Genomic DNA, 12,469 nt, shown 5'->3' on the forward strand with positions numbered 1-12,469 from the left:
TAATTAAAATTTATGATTATAGAATTAAAAAATTATTAAATAAAAAATAAATCAAATTAACAATATATTAATATAATTATTTATTTTAAAAATTTTATCTAAATTATATATAAATATAAACATAGATGAGCATTTTGATATTTATTGTATAGTAGTTTATCTATATTTATATTTATTTTTTTATTAAATATGTTAATATTTGTACGGTGCTTAAATTTTTCATTAATATTTAGATGGGTTTGGCCACGGAAATAGATTTGTGTGGGCATCACGTGGTCCGGTTTTACCCCCAGCCACTGCTTCCTTTCTCGGTTTTTTTGCGCGGCGTGCAGGGACCTAAAGAATACGATCGCCCTGGTCTCTCTCCTCGTTCCGCGTAGGAGACGAGCCCGCGGTGGCGAGTCGCGCGCGAAGGTAGGGCGAGGGAAGGCGGGCAATGCCGCGATCGCCCCGCCGCTCCGTCGCCGTCGACTTCGCCTTTATATGGGGAAAGAGGCCTTCGTTCGTGGCGTCCATCGCTGGTTCCACCGCCGTATCGCCAGCGCCTTAGCCGTGAGCAAGAACGGGACGAAGAGGAGGAGGAGGAGGAGAAAGGGGATCAGTTTAGAGTTATAGAGGGCCCCGGCATCTCTAGTCTTGGATTCCTCAGGTTTCCCTGCTGGTCGCCATGGATGCCCACAAAAAGGTCCGTTCACATCACCTCTTCTCTTTACGATGATAAAGCTCGAATCTTTCGATCTCTTTAGTCCAATCCATCTTCTTTACGTCACAAGTCTCGTTGCTTGCTAATTTGACGCCGTCCACATTTTAATCCTTGTTAAATACCAAGTTAGGGTTTTCTCTCTAATTAACCGATGTCATTAAATGAGTTTTCTATTCAACGTTCCGTTTTTGTCTTCTTCTACTTTAGATCGTTTTGTATCAATGTTCGATTAAAAAATTTCCTTCTTTTTGGCGGATCTTCTCTCCAAAGATCGAATATTTGCCTTTTTCTCCTTCATTTCCTTTGCTCCATGCCCTTAGGATCATGAATCTTCTCTCCTCATTTCAAGAAGTCTTCTTTACAAAGTTTTATTATGGGGTATTCTCCTTTGGATCACTTTTCATTAGAATGCCATGGAAATAATCAGAAAGATTTCTTGGTTTGCAGATCCAATTGCCAACTTCTTTCCGAAAAAGATTGAATTTTTATTCTTCCGCGTTATTTTGTGAGTTCCATACTGCCTTCTTTTCAAAGAAGTCCGGGTTATAGGAATACTTTTTCGGGTTCTTCTACTTCATATCACCCTTCTTTCGGATTCCGTAAAAACCAACGTTTTTTTTTTTAATTTGTTTAAAAGTTTGGCTGCCAAGTTCTTTTTTCTTTTTTTTTTTTTTGCAAGATCTGTATTTTTTTTTCTTTTCCTCCTGCTTATTTTGTTTGTTCCATGCTTGAAATTGCTCATGCATTTTAGTCTCATTTTTTCAATAATCTGTCTCTTTTTTCTCCATTTACTTTTTCAACAAATAATCGATGGACTTTCTGGATATTTAGATCCTTCATGTAATCTGCGCATCTTCATCTTTTCTGGTTGGTATGGATTTTAGCCTTTTCAATTGTTAATTTATTCAGAACATGCTTGAGACTGAATTCTTCACGGAGTACGGTGAAGCAAGCCGATATCAGGTACAAGAGGTCATCGGCAAGGGAAGCTATGGGGTAGTTGGGGCTGCAATAGACGCCCATACTGGAGAGAGGGTGGCGATCAAGAAGATCAACGATGTGTTTGAGCATGTTTCTGATGCCACTCGCATTCTCAGGGAAATCAAATTGCTTAGGCTGCTTCGCCACCCTGATATTGTAGAAATTAAGCATATAATGCTTCCCCATCTAGGAGGGAATTTAAAGACATTTATGTTGTTTTTGAGCTGATGGAATCAGACCTTCATCAAGTTATAAAGGCAAATGATGATCTCACACCTGAGCACCACCAGTTCTTCTTATACCAGCTACTTCGAGCCATGAAGTATATTCATTCAGGTGAATGTTGCTTCTTTATTTGTTTTTGTGCTCGAAGCCATTTTGATTTTGTAACTCTGAATGTTGGCCGTCATTTGCCTTTTGTTTCCTCTGCAGCTAATGTTTTTCATCGGGATTTAAAGCCAAAAATATCCTTGCCAATGCAGATTGCAAATTAAAAGTCTGTGACTTTGGCCTTGCCCGTGTATCATTTAATGATGCCCCATCAGCTATTTTTTGGACTGTATGTGATTTCTTATAGTGCAATAATTCTTTATTTCTTTTTTTCCATTTCTTTTAATATAGATGGTGGGTGGTGGTGCTCAATGTAGGTCTCTTCTTTTGTTATGTAATTCAGTATTTGTTTGCTAGAAACTTGCATACATGATAATAATGTTTTTATTTCTTAAATACTTTGTTGACAGTATTTCACTATTTTCATTAGGATTATGTGGCAACAAGATGGTATCGTGCTCCTGAATTATGTGGCTCTTTTTTCTCCAAGGTGAGATGGTTTGAAGTTTTTTTCCCTGTGGTTGGTTAATGGGCTCAACGGCTCTGTACCCATCCACACCACACCCACCAATTTTTTTCTTGGGATTTGGGCTTTTCTTGAGTAGGACATAGGCTTACAAGTTGCATATAAATTTAGCATGAGTTACTATTATGATTTGTTATGTTTTGCATGTACTTTTGTTCAATCCAAATTTAGTTTTTCCCCCCTCTTTTTTTTTTGACAAGAGGCAAGCCTCACACCCTACTATCTCATAAGAACCCACAGTTTAGGGAATTGAAAGCAACCAGGCATTTAGTTCAGAAGGGTATAGACCCTCCCAGCACTGTGGCCTATTGATGTAATGCAAGTGTAGGTTATCCACATGTATGCTTGTATGAACTGCAATCCAGGTAGAGGTCTGGCATCCATACAAACTGAACCTATTCTAGTGTCACTCTGCTACACATGACAGGAATTGTAAATGGCAGTAGCAGGTTTTGATGAAGCTTCTTTCAACAATTCTGGCTTTATGTTTTCCAAATGTTCCATACCTTTTATGACTGAAAGTACCTTTTCTGAGGTGGCAAACAAGTCTCAGTTTTACAGGTAACCATGGAGCTTCTTTTCAGTTCCATCAAGCTTATCATACCTTGAGAGCTTTGCAGCTAATGTGCATTCGTTTATTATGTACTGTTAGCATTAGTGCTTCAAGGAGGTGCCACTCCAAGAAAGGGTAACAGCATCTTATATACGCTATATCCTCAAGTACTCCTGTAGTTAACTGCTCTGATAATCATTCATGGACCTCTTTCATGAAGCATATTAACAATCTCATCGAGGTCCTCTATAGACTCATAATTTTATCATCATTCAGGAACTTAACCTGTCAATACTTTTTAATTTGTGACCAAGCAAAATCAAGAAAACATGTGCTCTTGGCATCCTAACTTGCAATGCTTCATTTTCACTGTAGCATGAACCTTTCTAAGCATGAATGGTTTTCCTTGTGAAGCTGTTGTTTTATGTAGCATTAGGAAGTGACTGGCCATTACTGGTCTAGTATTTGCAAGGGCCCTTAATCCTTGTTTTGGGTATTTATTAGAATTAGGTTGCATCACTTGTATATTTAGATTGGATTTCGAAGTGTGCTTATCTGTGATCTGACAAGTTTGTTACACATTGGCAATGATACCGATTTTATTGATAAATCTGATATAAAGTAACGAGTTACTTGTATGCTTTTGTGTCTCATGAAATATGCTGCATATGGGATTCTAATGATGAACTATGTTTATTTTACTTGTTCAGTACACACCTGCGATTGATATTTGGAGCATAGGGTGCATATTTGCAGAAATGCTTACAGGGAAACCATTGTTTCCTGGCAAGAATGTGGTGCATCAATTAGATCTCATGACTGATCTGCTTGGAACTCCTTCACCTGAATCCATTGCTAGGGTTGGTTCACTTTTGCTGTGTTTATAGTTAGCATATGCCACCCCCCCACACCCAACAAAGAAAAAAAAAAAAGAGGAAATATCTACGGAACCTCAAGCATATCTTTATTAATGGTTATTTTTTTTATTATCTATTTGCTATACATGTTGATATTCCCACTTGTGTTCATTTATTTAATTAAATTCTCATTATGAATGAAGAAAAAATAATTTCTTACTTTTTCAGTTAAACACTTTCATGTGACATTTAAATTGTTTCTGTTGTTCTGCAGATTCGAAATGAAAAGGCTAGAAGATATTTAAGTAATATGCGAAAAAAACCACCAGTTTCTTTCTCACAGAAGTTTCCTAGTGTGGATCCTTTCGCTCTTCATTTGCTTGAGCGCCTACTTGCATTTGATCCTAAAGATCGACCAACTGCTGAAGAGATAGGATTCAGTAACCCTGATGGCTTGTTATAGATATAAAATTGAAGTGTGATTAAAGTCTTGGAGTGCAAATTTTATATTCCAACCCTGTTTTTCTTATGCTGCAGGCACTAGCCGATCCATACTTTAATGGTCTGTCAATGTTGAGCGTGAACCTTCAACGCAGCCTATATCAAAACTTGAATTTGAGTTTGAAAGGAGGAAATTGTCAAAAGATGATGTAAGAGAGCTGATTTATCGAGAGGTACTTCTCACAAATTGTTAAGACTGGTTGCTGTATGATTATCACTTTTATTAGCTACCTGTTTCATGTATAATGGATTATTTCTTAAAAGCAAGCAGATATTGGAGTACCATCCTCAGATGCTGCAGGAGTATCTGCGTGGTGCGGATCAGACTAACTTTATGTATCCAAGGTGAGACACTTATTTGTACATATCAGGAAAACTATTACTCTACAAAATAATTCCATCATAAAAAATGATGAGCAAGGGTTTTTATTGCCAACAAATGTTTTATCTCATTTTTTAAAGTAAATAGTGGACACCTATGATTATGCATTATCAGATTTCAACTTAATTTTGAAGATGTAAGAGTGATAAAAGAAAATGAGCAACCTGAGAGCAAAGTTGCCTCTTAAAGAAGATGCCTTTCTTGTGGAGACAAATAAACATGTGGAAGTTTATGTTCTTCCTCTTTGCAAAGTTATTCTGTACCTTTTCCAGGTTGAGCCCAAATAATTAAGGTATTGTTCAGATGAATTCTTATGGGACGATAATTAAGAGAAATGAAAATATCATTCTCTTAAATAGAAGGGGGTTTATTCTGAAAGCTGAGAGAGAGACAAGTAGTAGCAATCTCGATTTCTGAAATTTACTTTTATTGATATTTGGTAAAGCATCAATTACTATGAAGATCTGTTATTGTAGAAGACTATGAGAGCTCTTCGTGTCTTGGAGTTAAAAAATAAGTGGTAAGATGGAGTCTTTTTTCTTATTATTGTTGGTCACAAGCATCTAGCTTGATATGAGTTCCCAAGTTGCATTACGACTTATGACATATTGATGTCAATGTTCTGGACAACACAAGACTCTTAGAAATGTTATTCTATGTAGAATTGTGGTGGTTTCTAGAATTGGTTCTTTCATGTTGGCTGGAATTCAGATTCTTTTTGTAGGTTTCAAGTTTTCAGGTTCAGTAGCATGTGCTGTCTGTCTGTCTCTCTGTTTGCCTTTCTCTCTACTTGTCTTACAGCATGTAATTCATTTTAAGTTAATGTTTTCTGCAACTGTGGATTCAATTTGCTGCTTAATGTATCCTCTGGCTTACTCCGAATATGCTGAGACCATTTCCCATTTCTCATTTTTGACACCGACAATTTCCATCTTCCAAGCCTTATTCTCAATTTTGTCCATATCTCTGGGTTGCTACTGTTTTCTTTGGTTACCTAGTAGAAGATTGATTCTCTCATCTGTTTCTACCTTAGGTGGAGATATGCTACTTTGGCTTCTTGAATTCCTCACTAGTTTTTCTGAAAAGTTTTCAGCATTTAAAGGAGCAAGAACTTGGCCATCTTATTCATTTGGAGAAAATCATTTATTATAGGATTGTTTTTCTTCTTACCTCCAGATAAAAAGTCCATTCACATGTAATAAGAAAATTATATTAGAGGGTAGAGATCATTTTTGAAAAGCTTGTCTCTTTCTTGCATGGGCTTGAGCGCTCAGTTATATCTCAGAAGTCTTTTTAAGTAAAGATTATCAATGCTAGGGTTTCTTTCTTCTGCACCTCCTCACATGATTTATCCTCTGTGATAACTGATAGGAGTAAGACCTTATGGAAACAATTTTGTTATCTTGTATGGTAATTGTTCAGTTTGGCTTCTTGGCTTTGTATATGCCTCAGTGATAAATGCAATTTCCTTATTGAACCTTACTTTCCTTCCTTTTTGCCTATCATATTTGGTTGTGATATATCATAATCTTCCTATGGATCTAATGTTATGGAAGATCACATGGTGGTCTAGTTTTTTTTTATGTTTTTTGGGTGTTAGCATGATTTTGACTCATTTAGACTGGTCCAAACTTGTAGTTTCAATGTTATATCCTTCTTCAGGGACATTATGGTTATGAGACCACCGTAAATGTAATCCTCAATTGTTCTAGTAAAATCTATTATCTGATTTTCTTCTCTCTCTTTCAGTCTTCGATTTCTTATTCTTTACTTCTCCTCTTTCTTTTCTTCAATACACATTAATACTCTTTGGACAGCATCTTTGCATCAAAATTATGTTTTTGAGTGCATGCATGAAACAGATCATACTGATGCCTTGAGATTGCGAGTCCCTTCATATTCTTAGAGCATCTGTGAAGCTGATTTTTTCACTTCAAGGAATCCTACAATTCTGTTTTAATATTTTTCAGTTTAACAGTCTTGAGACCATTATATGATCCGAAATTTACTTTCTGTTTTGCTTTTTCATTATGTCTGAGGTCTACCTTGATCTTATGCTAAATTGTTACATTCTCATGATCTCTATGTTATCATAAGAGATGAATAACCGCCATGAAGTTCTTTAAAGGTCTGTGGTGGCTGGCTGGAAAGATCCATGTCTTTTAGATGAACGACATATTGTCCATATTAATGATTTCTTGTTGTCATCCATATATGTACTTATCTACTGCCCTTGACAAGCATCAGTAGTGTGGTTGCATTATTTGATTCAAAGTCATATCTGATCCAATAAGGATCTCAGGTACTTCTGTTAATAAAACGTTGTTACCACCTGTAATTGGTCAACTAATGCATGTTTTTTAAGGTCAAGCTACATTACCTTGGTTCATAGTGATGCCTAAATTATGACTTTAGTGTATAATCGCAAAAAACAACGACTTTCAATTAGTAAGTTATTAAAAAACCTCAAAAAAGAAGTATGTTGGAAAGACTGATGATGTATTCACTAAAGAAAATTGGGAATTTGAGCTGATCTCATAGATCTTCTCTGTTTTGCAAAGTGATTAGATTATTCCTGCATATTATCCTTGAATGTTTAAGGCATTGAATTTCTATGCACTCTTACCAGTGACACCGAAAACATAGGTAATAGAGGAGGGTTTTTTTGTGTGTTGCAAAGTTCCTGTACTGTCTTTCAACTTGAGGTGTGAAAATGCACAACCTTGTTGATGATACTTACCATGCCAACAAATCGTGAGCACTGTACAAAGGTGGCTACCTCTACGCTATTCCTGCCAGCCTGTAAATTACATGTATAAAAACAACAGAGTGTACATATCAATACATAGAAATTTAAATCTGTACCCTACTTTTACCATTTGAAGTCTATGCCCATTGCCAACTGTTGTGAGTAGCTTTAGTTTTATGTCAGACAGTCCAGAACTCTTCTTTGTTGATTGCTGTTTGCCTTCTCAAAGAATTTGAGGTCCCAATCCATACTTTGGACATTGTACAGCAAAAAATCGTAGTTTACAATGGAACAAAATCACAAATATTAGAATGAAAGAAACTTGGAATGCATAAGCTTCCCATCATATAGCTGAGCATCATGATGTTGGCATATACTGGAAACAATGTCTTTAGTGGTTACGTATAGTTGCATACTATAGTTAATAAGGAATTTTGAGTTATTTGTGCTGCTTATGTGTATACATCATGTTTTACTTACAAAAACAAGATGAACATGTTAAAACAACAATTTGCATAGAACTGTAGAAATTTTCATGACTAATGAATGCCAACGCCCAAAATAATTTTGTTGAGAGCAAGTTTCCTCCTCGTTTACCATGAAATTGTTTGACTTGATTGTTCTATTTCTATGCTATGTCCGCATGTTGAGCTTAACATATTTTAGTTGGATGACCATTAAATTCATTTAACAGTGGTGTTGATCGTTTTAAGCGACAATTTGCTCATCTTGAAGAACACTTTGGTAAGGGGGAAAGAAGCACTCCACTTGGGCGGCAACATGCATCCTTGCCCAGGTATGTCCAGCAAAAAGGGAACAATCTAGAATCCTAGATTTTCTTTCCAGAAATATGTGCCAGCAGTGTAACATTTTTCTCTTAATCTATTTCAAGTAGTGAATTCTAACTTGTCAGCAGTTGCAAATTCATTTTGTTTAAGTGTGCCTTGTAATCTGTTCATTTTGTAGGGAGAGGGTGGGTGCAAATAAAGATGAGATCCCGGATCAAAATAATGATTTCGAGAAGCGAAGTGCAGATTCTGTTGCTCGTAGTACACTTGAAAGCCCTACAAGGTCACAGCAGGGTGAGAGATCAGATCATGCATCAGTTACAGATGGCATAAACAGGCCAAAGTACAGTGCTCGTAGCTTGTTGAGAGTGCTAGCATCAGCGCTTCCAAGTGTGTAGTTGTCAAAGGAAGGAAGGATTCAGAAGTAAGTACACATCACTATATCTTCCTTTTGGCTTGTTCTTAATTCTCATTTCATTAAAGGAAAAGAATGATGCTGTATGTTTAGGTGGAGCTGATATGTTTCTTCTCACCGATGGCTGATTCACAGTCAGGTTGTTTATAAGTCTTTCTCTGGGCTAGCTACCCTTCCAGATAGACGAAGACAAAGCAACCTTGGACTAATGGCAGCTTTTTTTCCCCTTTTTTCTTTGTGTGCGTGTGCGTGTTCCATGATGAAATTCTTCTGTTATGCAAGCACAGGTCAACTGCTTCATGCTTTCCACCCTGTTCGATGTTCTTGCCAATTTAACAATCTTATTCTATTGTTTTCTAACTTCTTAATGAGCAAGCATCTAAAACATCCTGTCAAAGTAATACTATGCATTAGCAGTTGACATTTTCATGCCCACTATCAGATAACTTCCTAAACTTGTCTGTTTGGTTAGTTCTAACATCTACCCATAGCCTTAGAAAGTCAAATTTGGCTCATTTGACTTAAGGAATTGCTATGGACATTGGGAGCATGAAAGCAGAATCACCTGTGCTTCAGAGTTAATTGCTAATTAAGAATTTTCTATGGGTAAAGGGAAACAAGTACTACATAAATGTGGCTAGTTTTTTATTTTTTAATTTATAAAACCCATGAGTAATATGGACTTGGTCAACTGTTTCAGGAGGAACCGATTGCCGAGAACACAGAAGAGACGGCTGAGGGCTTGTCCCAAAAGGTAGCTGAATTATGTGCCTAACAACAAAGTTATGAGAATACATAATTGGATGATTAGTCACAGATTAGGATGTATGTCCTAAACTCCAAGTTTCAGGTCAGATTATCTAAGATTGTTATTAAACATGGCATTATCTTCACTTTTATTGCTAATAGGGGTGAATTTGTTGTTAATTATGATCTGGGGTTGCATCTGTTAGATCCCGAATGTTGTTTTCTCAACTATACTGTATGTTCCAATTGTTGCTGGAACATCAATGTGTAGCTTGCGCCTGCTGCTGGTATTTGTATTATTTGAGGGGGAAAATTTTTCTTTCATTCAGTAGGTAATTTCAACATTCCCCGCGTTTCGTTCATCCCAGATTTTTAATTTTGTTAAATTAATCTCATTTACTTATGTATTTTCTGTTCTGATAGTCTATGGAGAAGAAACATCCCTATGCTGAATCGCTGATTGCAGTAGTAATTTTTAAGTTTTGATGTTTAAGATGTGGAACCACTCTGTATGTATGGTTCTCAGCCCCCATCAGGTAATGAAGACCCCAGTTTTGCCCAGTTCAGGTTTTAAAACAATGCCCGGAGATTCATTCCGAGTTCCATTTCCATTGAATTAGTTTACCCAACATCAGCTGAGGAATATCAAGAAATGTCTGCAATTGTATTAGTTGCATGGCCTCAACATTGGATAAGTAGTAAGTCCAATCAAAATCTTAGTGTCCAAATGGGAATGTTAAACCATCTTTCTGGTATAAAGATGGATAAAATACGCGATGGCCTGGGCTGCCCTCGTCAAACTCTACAGAAATTCCCTCTTTTAGAGAATCTGTTTGATTGGATCTGCAGTTCTCCGGTAACCAGACTGTTTCCTTTATTCTAAGCAGTCTAAAATTTACTTCCTAATTGCCAGGCTGACATAGACGTTATTTAAAAAAAAGAAAAAAAAATTGGAGGACGGCTTCAAAATTAATATGCTCTCTGACCAACTGGAACCTTTTTTCCTCGCCAAGTGTAATTTTGCTTACATCTTCTTTTCCTTGAAACAATATTGATGATATGAAAGTTCAAGTTCTTCGTAGGTTAGAAATTATTTTTTAAACTAGTAAATAATTATAAAATATTTTGTGCGGATGCTGTAAGTTTCCCATGTTTACCCCCATCGCGAAATCTAAAACCTCTACTTAGTTTCAACCAAACCAAATCGAGAAGGAAAATGTTTAATTTTATGTTTAGACGTGCTGGGAAATATCGATCCCACTCATGTCGACTCATCATCGGGCCTACATGTCCGACGTCCGACTTTATCGATCGATCGGTCCGGCTATCGACTGACCCGAGGATACGTTGGTCGGATAGACTTTTTTCGCTCTCCCAACCGACTGCACTATGGAGTTCGATGTCCGACTCCAGTGACGTGCCCGATCTGACTGTCGGAGGGGTCCAAATTTTCACCCCCGACATCCCTCCAGCTGACTGCCGACCTTATGATCGGTCGGCTCCTCCAATCACCATACTACTTCGCAGAGACTGTCAGTCCTGACAACAGCATGCGGCACTGTCGTCTAGGGACGTTATCCCACTTAAGGTATGGGTTAACCCTAGCGATTTGACAGTCCCACGGTGATTTGACATCTTTACGACGAATTCTGACAGTCTTCAGTGAGTTGACAATACTTCAATTGTCCGCGTCATTAATGACGGCACCATACCAACGCTCCACTATATATATCGAGGAAGGTAACAGTGCTAGAGGTCCCTTCGAAACTCTTGGACTTTTTCCTCTCTCTCTATCCCTCTCTCGTTGAGCCTCCTTGTTTTTTTTTTCACTGTTGCCTAGTCTCCTCTCTGATTTGACTGTCGGAGGATCTCCGCTAGAATCACCTTCGGTCAGTGGTGAATTTTTTTTTTGCAGGCGCTCGTTCTCGGCGACCAGACGACGAGGAGATTGGCCTCAACAAGACGGTTATAATCCATGGTTCTCTACGTCTTGCTAAGGGCAGAGTTGAAATTTTAACCCAAATAAATAACCGAATCTGTCGCGCTAAAAGCCAGGCATGCGCCACTCAATAAGAAAGAGAAAAAAAAGGGGGAGCATGCATATTTAATGGTACCAAGACACAAATTCAGGTATCTTTCTCTGGCTCTTCCCCCTTGCTCCAGGACACACTCCAACGCCATCTCCCCATCACCTTTTCCCTTGCCAGAAATGGAGGACCCGACAAAGTTGATTCCCAGTGAGTGCCTCAAGATTTTCTTTGTTCCAGCCTTGTGATTTAGATCTTGTCTTCCTATGATGGACTATTTACTCTTGTTAGTTTTGTTTTCTTTGTCGTTTTTCTGCAATAGGAGAAATCTGTTGTTGCTTAGTTTGTAGGGTGGATGGCAAATTTCCTTTGAGATTTCATTTTGCCTTGGTTCATTGCAATTGAGATGGTTCATATCTTGAACTATCTTTATATATTTGAAAACTGCCTGTGTTTTCTGTATAATTTTATATATTAAAAATTATTGCCGAAGTGAGTTTTGTTATTGAGCTTTATCTTAGAATTTGAACAGTATATTAGGATGTCTCACTACGATAGAACGACTCTTTAATCGTCTCTCTCGTTCTAATAATGAAATGGGCTTTAATAACTGTTGGGGGATACCCACCGACCGACTGACTATCGGAGGGCCCGACCGCTGGCGGCCCGACCCGAGCGACCCGACTATCGGAGGGCCCGACCGGCTGGCGGCCCGACGACCGACTATCGGAGGGCCCGACTAACCGACTATCGGAGGGGCCCGACTGGCAGCCCGCTGACTAACCGACGCCCGACGGACGACTCTGACTGACCGATCGTAAGTCGGGCGACAGGCCGACGGACGCCATCAGCGGCTAACTGCGGCCATTCCACGGTCCATTCCCGACCGACTAACCCAGAGGTCCGGTAG

The 12,469-nt window shown here is 38.2% G+C and overlaps 1 pseudogene; it reads left to right on the forward strand.

Moving 5' to 3' along the window:
* The first annotated feature begins 271 nt into the window (after positions 1–271).
* LOC140855785 (mitogen-activated protein kinase 9-like) lies at positions 272–9,856 on the forward strand (annotated as a pseudogene).
* Positions 9,857–12,469: the final 2,613 nt, after the last annotated feature.

This window comes from Elaeis guineensis, chromosome 2 (assembly GCF_000442705.2).
Source record: "Elaeis guineensis isolate ETL-2024a chromosome 2, EG11, whole genome shotgun sequence".
Lineage (NCBI taxonomy): Eukaryota > Viridiplantae > Streptophyta > Magnoliopsida > Arecales > Arecaceae > Elaeis > Elaeis guineensis.